Source organism: Pinus tabuliformis, chromosome X (genome assembly GCF_031772625.1).
Source record: "Pinus tabuliformis cultivar Carrire ecotype Pingquan chromosome X, CPIR1, whole genome shotgun sequence".
Lineage (NCBI taxonomy): Eukaryota > Viridiplantae > Streptophyta > Pinopsida > Pinales > Pinaceae > Pinus > Pinus tabuliformis.
Window position 1 is genome coordinate 1,745,475,805 of NC_142308.1, and position 11,671 is coordinate 1,745,487,475.

Consider the following 11,671-nt stretch of genomic DNA (forward strand, 5'->3'; position numbering starts at 1 on the left):
TCAATTTTTTGCTTTTTGTATATCATTTTTGCCGATCATAAGGTGTTTTTCAACCTATGATCGAGGGTGATGTATATTTTGACGCACTCCTATATTATACTATATCACTATTACCGGCTTATCTTGTAAAACATTTTATGGAATGTTTTTAAATTTATTTGTATGATTATGGCAAATGTCTACTTAACATTCGAGAAGCAATTGCATCTGCTAATGTATTTAAAGATCTTGGAATGTGCTGATAATCAATATAATCAAATTCACGTTCCAAGAGACGCACACTCAAAAATAATCTCAATAACACTGGATTTCTAATGGCATATACTCTATTAAGCTGTAATACAACGAGTTTAGAATCTAACCTCACTATCAAACTCCGAATCCCAAATGAAATAGATTCAGATAATAACTCAATCACTGCACTATACTCGGCAATGTTGTTCATTGTTTGACCGAGGCTTACCCCATGCATAGATACTAACTCATTAGAGGGCGAATAGATAACCCAAGCTGCGGAAGAAATGTTTCGTGTATTACGACAAGCACCATAAGCAAAACCAATGTATGTTTGGAGAGGCATCGACATCTGCAATATCAAGAGTAAAACCAAGATAAGTAGGAATAATGACGAAAAACACTCTCTAAGCTAAGCACACTTTTTAAACTAAAACACACCAGCTAGAAGGAAAACTAACCTAACTAAAAAATCTCCACATCCATTAAAGACCATTTCTGAGTTTACCTAAAGAGTCCCCGTCAAAATTTACCAATTCACAGGCCCCTTTTGCTAGCTTTTGCTTGACAACATAGGGACCATGCCACATAGGAACGAAATTTCTAGTGCCTAATTTATCACTAGCTTGATCGTACAATAAGACTAGCTCTCCTTCCGAAAAATTTCGAGGGGTCACATTTCGATCATACTGAGATTTAATACGTTTTGCATGAGTTTCGATCGCCAATGCAGCATCACGTCAATTCTCATCTAGTTGAGCTAAGTATAACAAACGTTTTTCCTCTTCGGAAGTGGCTGGAAGTAATTCGATGGCCATTTGCAATGACGGGATTTCACATTCAATGGGTAACACAGCTTCCAGACCATAAACTAGTTGGAAAGGAGTGAACCCTGTTGACGTTTTTACTGAGGTTCGATACGCCCAAAGCGCTGAAAATAGCATGTTATGCCAATTCGACTGATGAATCCCAATGATTTGTCGGATCATGATGAATAAAACTTTGTTGATGGATTCAACCAGACCATTAGCTTGTGGATAATAAGGAGTTGAACTATCGTGACGCAAGCCAAGCTGGCCTGTAAGTTCAGTCATCATAACGTTTCGAAAATGATGCCCATGATCAGTGATAATCGCTTGTGGAACACCAAACCTAGCAATTATATGATTGAACATGAAAATCACAGCTGTTTTGCTGTCTGCCTCAAATGTAGGCATCGCCTCGGCCCACTTGGTAAAATAATCTACCGCAAGGATGATATACGCATGCCCCCAGGTCGAGTGAGGGTTACATGTAATAAAATCGATACCCCATTTTGCAAACGGGCCAACAACAATTAGAGGGTGGAGAGGAGCAGGTGGAGTGTGCATCTTTCGATCAAAAATTTGGTAGTTGTGGAATTTTCGGATCGCGTTAATACAATCTTTAAACAAGGATGGCTAGAAGTAGCCAGCGCGCAATATCTTTTGGGCTGTGGCGTACCTAGACATATGACCGCCACATGCTCCAGAGTGACAGTCATTTAGAACCCTTTCAGCTTCCTCGTGAGTTAAACAACGTCGAAAAACAGAGTCCGCCCCACGACAATAAAGAGTATCTCCAATAATTCCGAATTGTTGGGACTAGAATCGTATTTTGTGACGTTCTGACCTTGATATTTTTGGCCGAAAGGATTGGGTTTGGAGATAAACGATGATATCTCCATACCATGGATCTAAAGTACTGATTAGAAACAAGGATTCATCCGCAATGGGCTCCTCCGCCACAGTTTCTGTGTCAGCACGCGGGAAGTCACACATTAACTCCGCAAAAACTAAAGATTCTTCAACTTAGACTTTTCAAATTCGTAGTCGAACTCCTGCAGGATAACAATCCATTTGGAGTAGTTGCCTCCTAGCAATTGCTTAGTCAAAATATAGATCATAGGGTTGCAATCAGAAATTACTGTAGTTTTACGTAGTAAAATGTAATGACGAAAATGTTGGACAACTTGAACAGCTGCCAATGCCAATTTCTCCACATGTGAGTATTTTAGCTAAGTTGGATTTAAAGTTCGACTAAGGTAATATATCACATGTTCAGTACTGATTTCATCTTCCTGAACTAACACCATTCTGATGGTGGAATGGGAAGCGGCGAGATACAAAAAGTAGTCCTAGTTGTAGTTGGGAGGATGCAATAACGGTGCATGGGTCAACGCGTGTTTTAGTGCATCAAAATATTTCTGAGCTATCTCATCCCAATAGAATGGAGTATTCTATTTCAACAACCGGGCAAAACCCTTTGTAGCCTCAACGTAGTTAGGAATGAATCGTCGTAAGAAGTTTGCTTTCCCTTGCAAACTTTGGAGTTGGCGAAGACTCGAAGGAGGAGGCAATTTGACAATAGCTTCAACCTTCGAGGGATTGACGCGAATGTTGGCTTTCGAAACAACAAACCATAGTAACCGATCCGTTTCTATACAGAAAACACACTTGTGTGGATTCAACCTAATCTGATAATGCCTACAGCTCATAAAGATTGCTCGTAAATGGATGAGATGATCAGCTCGATGTAATGAATGAGCAGGCAAATCATCGAGATAGGGTTGCACAATGTGCTTGATGTCATGAAACACATAAGACATGGCCCTTTGAAAAGTTGCCCCGGCATTCTTGAGCCCAAAATGTAATTTGCAATAAGAAAATGTTCCCCATGGACAAATGAAAGCCGTTTTTGGTTGATCGGCAGGTAGAATATTGATTTGATTGTATCCGGAAAAACCATCCATGAAGGAGAATATTTCGCTGCTGGCACAATCATCAATGATTTGATCGATATAGGGAGTTGGGTAATTGTCTTTTGGACAGGCTCGATTAATGTCCCTATAATCGATACATATTCTTATTGTCCCTTGCTTTTTGTTAACCGGAACAATATTCGATACCCAATCCGTTAATGGAATCGGATAAATGAAACCTGCTTTGAGTAATTTTTCAACTTCTGCTTTAATAGCAGCAGCTTTTCTCGGGTGAATCTGACACAAACGTTGCCGGATGGGTTTAGCGTCCGGGTAAGTTTTGATTTCATGGACAACAATTGCGGGTCAATTCCTGGCATTTCCTCATATGACCAGGCAAACACGTCACGGAATTCTTGAAATAGGGCCTTATATATTTGAATTTCATCTTCCGTACACGAGGCACCTATATGAATGTTTTCAACAATTCGAGGCTTAACAAAAATATCAATAGGAATAGTTCGAGAAATGTTTCCCAAATTTAACTCTGAATCAGGATTCTTCATTGGATTCTGAGATTCCTTGACATATTCAGTCGTAAAAATTTATGAAAAATCATTTTCAAAACGATCACTCTCGGGTAAAAACGAAGATCTATGATGAAGATCTTCCCATGGTAAATCATTAACACATAGGATTTCACGAATTTGCTCATTAGTGTGAACAAGTTCAGTAAACGTTGTTGAATTCGAGTTTGATGTGAAAAGTGATTCCTCATGGACCACATTCATTAAGTCAATTTTGGTTGAAGATGGGTCGGAAAACGAATGCACGGCCTGATACACAATTTCATATGGACTCAAAGGCATAACATCACCAAATGAGTCTATCTTAGATTCAGAAGGTACGATCCAAGGAACATCATAAACAATGGTTTCTGAGGAAATCATATGAATGGCTGCAGTAGAAGACGATGCGTTGACAGGAGGAAAAGGAAAAGTTCCCAGTAACCCGGAATCTTTAACTAGTCCTACTCCAACATCCTTATACGGGATAGTCATTTTACCGACATGTTGAATACTTTCAGAAGAGGCTGGGTCGGACAAAAAGTAAGTCAGCTGGTATATAGTTACGATCTTTCCATTATGAGGGAACTTTATAAGCCGAAAGACCGATGAAACGACAACTGTCATAGCATAAGACCAACTACGACCCAAGAGAAGGTTGTAATCTAGAGGGGCATCAACCACCTCCACATCTAGATTAACAGTTTTGCCTTCAACCCCTATAGGTAGATCCTGTAGAATGCCAAAAGGATGAAACCCACGGCCATCAAAGGCCTTTAGAATTGTCAGGGATTGATTTAGCGAAGGAGAACCAAGCGATCTCCAACACTGTATCGACATAATACACGTTGAGGCTCCCTCATCAATCACATTCCTATAAATAGGTCTGTTTTTTACTAACACTGGGATCTGGAAAGCCATTTGATGAGGTAAGCGCGGTGTACTATTTTCTAGATCGAAAATTATAAGGTTTGAGTCCTGAACATCAATAGCTCCTATAGTCGAAAATAGTAATTTACGTTGTGCTGGACATGATTGTAGCACTTCCAAAGCCGACATTGCTGAAGGTGAAACATCTAAATCTTCAACAATGTTATAGTTCTGGGCCGCTCTCGCATGTGGATTGAAAGCTGACTTTCGAAGTATACCCTTGGCGTGCGGTTTGATTACTAAGTCTAGATTAGGTTTCTCAATCTGTAGCGGATCAGAACCGGGAGCTGAGGTTGATGGGTTAGAATGAGAAGATTTTGCTTCTTTACCATCAACAGGACTTTTACTACCATAATCATGCGATCGAGTCACAATCCTAACATGGGACATCATCAGTATGGGTTCTTCATTGGCATTTTAGGAAGAACCTATCATCTTACTGTCTTGACTTGGAAAAGGATCCTTCAAAACAACAAGCATTTGGGAACCTTTGACAATTTTGGCAACCTCTACATGATGATGGTAGTCTCTTATAAAATGCTCTTCGTCACAAATGAGACAAGGATAACGAGGTTTACGTTTCTCATCATTTGATTCCGCTTTTTCTGGTTTCTCTTTCGAATTTTTATTTGTTTTATTTTTCTTCTTCCCCTTCTTCTTACCACCGGATTTTGGTTTGGCTGTAGATGACTCTACAACATGAATATCGGCGGAAATTTCCATGGAAGAATCTCTTGTCGGGGAATTTGGCAAGGTTATGATAGGAGAAGAATTCCTGGAAGACTTCTTCTTACTTTTGGTATTAACCGTACCAATCATACCATCAGCGGCATGAGACCCTGAAGGAGCTGCAGCGATTTGATTTTGCTTAGGAAGATCGGGGATTTTCTCGTATAACGTACCTGACTGAGTATAAACTAAGTCAAGGTACTGAGCTTGAGCAATTACTTGCTCTTCAGTAACGACTCTGGCCTTAGCTACATCCTCAGTGATCTTTGGCAATAAAGATTTTACAAACCATTCGGCTAAGATCTGATCCGGAACAAAAACCTTCACTAAACGTCATCGACGTCTCCATTCATGAATGTGATCTAAAATGTAAGTGGACATTGACTGCTTTAATGATGTTAATAATTCCATGCCATTGTCATATCTGACTGGCAACTGAAAATGAGTTAAAAACAAAGTAGCTAACTGACTAAAGTTATAAAAAGTGGCTCGTGGTAACTCAATGTACCACTTGGCCGCAAGACCAATTAGAGTGCGCTGGAAAAGCCTTAAACGGATTGAATCATCTGAAATGGAATTAGATGCACACCAGAGGTGATAAGTCATCACATGGTTCGACGGGTCCTCTCCTGATTTGCCTTCAAACTTAGGAATATCACTAGGCAACTGATTTGGCATTGGTGGCCAAAACGGAAGACAGTTAATTGGATCGTTCGTTAGGCGCGACAAGTCAGGCAAGTCCAAAGTTGCGATAAATGCTAACTGACGATTAGGGTCCCTAAAACTCTGGGTCATGAGACCAGCCCCAGGAGGAGGATATCTAGGATAACTAGGAATTGGGATTGCATTTGGGATATTGTATCCTCTCAGAAAACCAGTATTAACCGGACCGTACTGGGGTTGTTGAGGTTGTTGATATGTATACCCAGGGTACGGTTGATACTGATAGACTGGCTGCTGCACCCGAATTGGTACTGTCCCTGGTATGGCTGATAAGTAAATTGAGGTTGACTTGTGACAACCGTACTTGAACCAGGTTGTCCTATAGGCGTCTGAACCGAAGTTTGAATTGTGGATCCAGACTGAGGTAAAGATATCTGAGGAGTTGATACAAGAACAATAGAAACCCGAGTTGTCGATACTCTAGAAGTAGGTGGGGTAGATTGAACAGATGTTGCAGCAGCCGTTTGAGGCGGAGTACGAGGTGTACTCGGCCCAGGCTGAGAAACTATCGAAGGTACAAAAGTTTGAATAGTAGACTAGACAGGTTGCTGGGTGAACCAGAAACTAAGGGTTGTCCAGTTTGAGATGACAACTATACATTTGGTTGAAAGACCTGTTGATTTTGCGATGGATCCCACACTAAGTTCATTTTGGGGTACGGACCCATAACAGGTTGAGAATATTGAGGACCATAACCAGGTTGAGGGTAGGGTTGATAATTCAGAGGTACATTTCCAGTTCCTTGAACATATGTGATGAGCCCCAATTTTTGGTATAATTTGGGCTCATTTGGCCTACTTGCTTTGCTCAAACCATTCACTTTTTACTGCTTATGCATGCATTTCTTAGTTTATTCGTGTTGTTTGTAGGAAGAAGGGTAGACATTTTATCTACGTGACTAATGCATTATGATTTCAGGTTTTTGCATTAAAAGGGAGAAAAGACCACGTGAAAAGGAGACAAGGAGACAATGAGGTGGCACTGCTGGTTTTTAGGAGAGGATGTCCACAGTCTTGGGACCCTCCTCGTGATTCCCACCATAGCTCCGAGCTCCAATCCATCTCCCCACCGAGCTTAGAAGCAGCCAGCTGTTCTACAGGAACAACAGTTATAACTGTTCTACAGGAACAGTAGTTATGACTATCCTACAGGATCAGCAGTTAAACTTTAGTTGGACAGCCGAGCTCCTAAAATCAAGGACACCTGTTGGATGATCGTTTTTGCATAAGTATGGAGGCCGTAGCCTTTGATAGGTTGTTGAAACTTTCGCATTACTATTGTAATTTTTTAGCACAGCTCGGTCTTTGTTCCTTTTTGTAAGCCAATTTGGCATGACATCAGATTATGAATAAAGAAGGCAGATTTTGATCTAGTTCTGAGTTTTCTCAAGGAGCTATAGCTCTCAGGTTAGGGCCGAACCTGAGAGCAATAGATCTCCTCAGTGTTGTAATGTGTTTGCATTTCGTCCCAGCACTTTGAGTTTGTTTATTTCCACATGCAATTCGAATTCACAGTTTGGTAATTTAGTCGTTTTCATGAGCATAGATAGGACTAGTTTATGTGGATTTGCTTTCAGTTGCTTAAGTTTGATAGGAGGATAGATATAATCTCTTGGAGCTCTAGCAAAAAAGGTTGAGAAAGTCTCCACTGCCATCTCTATTTGGAGATTGGAGTGCAGCCTATACTAGCCACAAAAATACACAGTTCTTCACGTTATACATGCTGCAACATAGTCTCATTTATGATAGATCTTTCCATGCACTTCACTCTTGCACCATACACCTTCATCACTGCTTCATGCACATTCCTCTGCACGCTTTATCTTGTTGTTCATTGAGTTCAGGTAGCTTAGGTTAATGAATTTTCATCTTGGTGACAATCATAAACCATTTGTTTCATTTACACTGCTTTCCATCATCCTATTACCTCCTTCTTCATCTTGATCACGCATACAACCACATCCTTGTCCTCTGCTCCACTCTATTATCTCCTAAACTCCTCCACTCCTCACGTAACTTCACTCTTTAGACATTTCGTTGTTATCACCTTTCATCCATCAACCCACTTCATACACTCATTCTCCATCCTACTTCTCCACTCCTGAGCCATCACCAGCCTTATTCCTACCTTACACATCTTCCCCTACCATTCCATCACTCCTCCATCACTTCAAACACCCACGGTAGGTCATCCTGTAGCAATTTGTAGACTTCCTGTAGAAACCTCTGCGGTTCCTGTAGAATCCCCTACAAACATCCTGTAGGAGGCCACTCACTCGGTTGCTGAGCCTCTGAACGTGAGGAACCTCTGTGGACTGATGCTAAGGATCTCTGGGGACCTCTCCTAGCCTCCCCAACCTTTCCCAAGCTTTCCTTCCTTCCGCATCACATCTGCACAACCAAACCCTAATAAGCACAAAATCACAATCACTCCATCCACTTAAAGAAAAAATACAAAAACATGTCTCTTAAGATGCAAGTAGATTAGATTCATGCATTTTCACTTATTAGAGGTAATGGCATCATTGGTAGAAGTTTCCTTCACATTCTTTGCATCATAGAGGTTAGACTAGTTAAATTAGGGTTTCCTAGGGTTTCCATGTTTTGATTTGCTTTCAGTTCATTTTTGCCAAGTGGATTAGTCTTCTTTGAGCTAGCTTTCGTCCATCATTGATAAAGCTTCTTCTGTGAGCCTATAGAAGTTGGCTTGAGCCCTAGCGGACTTGTGCCAGCTGACCAAGTGACAGCTGCGACAAGAGCTAGTACTTGTGCATACAGCACCGTCGCTTCCAAGTTTGTACGAACTACCGGGTTGATAAAATTAAGAGACAGGAAGCCCCAGGAGTTGTAGCATTATTGCTACAATACTGGAGCTCACCATCTTTTTGGCGCCGTTGCCGGGGAAGCATCAGAGTATTAGTAATTGTTGCTTTTCTTCTACTTTCTTACTCTTGCCTTCTGCTAGTAGTTTACTTCATTTCCATTCTGCAAAAGTAGCATAGACATTTCCTGCTTTCATAGATTAGCATTTCCTGCTTTCATAGACTAGCATTTCCTTTCTGCAATTTCATTTGAGCAAAGTAGATTAGTTCTTTCCTGCTTTCAGTTAATTTTGCATCTTTCATAGTTAGTTGTAGATCAATCTGTCTCAGTTTTGCAGGTACCAAAAGAAAAGCAAAGCAAAAGCAAGCAAAAGCAAGCAAAAAGAAAAAGAAAGTCTTTTCCATTTCATGCCTCGTAGGAACCAAGATAGATCAGGCAAATTCCTACCAAACACCCCCACCACATCACTGAGTCACCCTTCTCTCTTCTTTGGTGACAGTGACCCAGAGGAACCTATAGGTGAACAACTTGAGATATCCAAAGCCCCTATAGTAGAAGAAGAGTTAGAGACCAATCCATCTGAAGCTATGGCTGACAATAGAAGAGAAGATGAGAGAATAGAAGGTGCCTTCCCCATCCGAGAGACCAATGGAGAGATGAAAATGAAAAACATTAGCCCCTCCGCCTTACCTCACTTCCATGGGTTGACCACTGAAGATCCAGATACCTTCCTGTTTGAGTTTGCTGTCCTTTGTAGAACCTATGACTATACTGAAAATGAGCAAAAGTTGAAACTTTTCCCTTCCACTCTCAAGGATGCAGCACTACGCTGGTTCATGGGTTTACCTGGGAATAGTATCACCACTTGGGCTCAAATGCAGCAAGCTTTCAACACCAAGTACCGGGATTACTGCAGGTCCAAGGAAACAAAGGGGGAAATCTTTCGGATGTCCATGGGAAATGATGAGTCCTTAGAGGATTATGAGGAGAGGTTCCAACTAAGCTATAAGCGGGCCAGGTGCACACTTGACCCTAAATCCCTCAAGTTGGTCCTACTCTGAGGAGTCCCTGAAGACCTCTTAGATACCCTTCACATGTTAGCTAGGGGGGACATTTACCAACTGCCTTATGAGGACATCAAGACTGTGTTTAGAAACCACTCCAGGGCAGCTCGGAAACGAGGTAGAGGAAACCACCTCTCAACTAGTGTCCCTTTCTCCAAACATGAGCTTGCAAACCAATTAGAAGATCTTAAGAGTGAGGTGAGACAAACCATTGCCATGCAACTTGATACATTCAGGATTCAGCAAAAGAAAGAAGAGGCTGAGAGAGCCTTGGCTGTCTTCTGTCCTAGGTGCACAAGGAGGCACCCTAAGAACGAATGTCCATTGCATTCGGTTGAAGTGTGTTTCGTTTGTGAGGAGGACCATCCCACAAATCAGTGTCCAACCTTACCTGGGTTTAAAGCCATGTACCAAGGGACCAAAGCTCCCACAGAGCCTCTCTATTACCTCAACCAAAGGAGGCCACAAGGATCTAGACCTTATCATCAGGGGATGCAAGGGGCATCTCAAGCTTATTACAACCCCAACCAGTCAACTCCTATGCCTTCCTGGGGTCCCCCTGCTCATCCTTCATGGTCCATGCCTCCTCCATGGTCTTATCCACCTCAGTACCCCACTCAACCTACTTCTCATCCATATCACTCACATACCCAGCCACAGCCTCAATGGAATGCACCTCAGTCGGGGTGGAGGCCCCAATACAACACTCCTCCTGCCATTTTGCCTCCACCACCAGTTCAACCTCAACCATTACCTCCTGCTCCTCCAAGGCAACCTCAAATGCCTGCTTAACCGAACCCGAACCCCAACAATAGACAGGCCCAGCAGGTATACACTGGGGAAACCTCATGCCCTACCTATGCTGTGGAGATCCAGGAGATCAATCTTAGATCTGGAAAGACTCTACCAGATCGCCAACCTCCTCCCCCAGAGGACGAGGAAGACCATCAGGAGAGTGAACCAAAGCCTATTCCACCCTTTCCTGAGAGACTAACAGCCACCACACAACCTAACCCAGAAGAAGATGAGCTTTTGGGTGAGCTCAAGCAGTTGTGTGTAAAAATCCCACTTCTCCAAGCCATCAAGGATGTGCCAATATATAACAAGCTGGTTAAGGAGAAGTGTTTCAAACACCCAAGCAGACGAAAGAAAGACGCTTCAACTATCAATGTCATAGGACAACTGTCTGACCTTATGCTAGGACAAGTCATCTGCCCAAAGTACCTAGATCCTGGAAGTCCTGTAGTAGATGTTCACATCAATGGCACCATTATCCCCCACACCTTGATTGATCTGGGGGCGGCCATCAATGTGATGACCAGGGATACCATGCTTAAACTCAATCTTCAGGGTTCCTTGAGGAAGACCTCGACAGTACTGCAATTAGCAGATCGTTCCACCGTGACTCCCGAAGGGATTGTGGAGGATGTCATGGTCTCCATTGATTCTTGGGAATACCCTGCAAACTTCCTGGTTCTGCAACCAAAGGCCAAGCTTACTGGATATCCTCTCATTTTGGGAAGGCCTTGGTTAGCTACTGCAGATGCTTACATAAGTTGTCGGGCAGGAAACATGACCATCAAAAATGGTCCCATGTCCAAGCAGCTAGTCCTATACCCTCCTGCCCAACCCTCTTTAGAGCATGATTTACCACTCTGGTTGGAAGAAGGAGAAGAAGACGAGGTGTATTCAGCACCTCTGTGTACCCTAGATACCACTAGAAGAAACCCCCCAACCGAGGATGACTTGATCGAGAACTTGATCCAAAACCCACCTACCAGTGCTCTACCCTTAGAGGAATTGGTGGAGGATGCCCAAGCTAGCACCTTAGTGGATCTCTGTACAACCAACCCTGTTACTCCCAGAGTCAAGAATGTGGAGTTC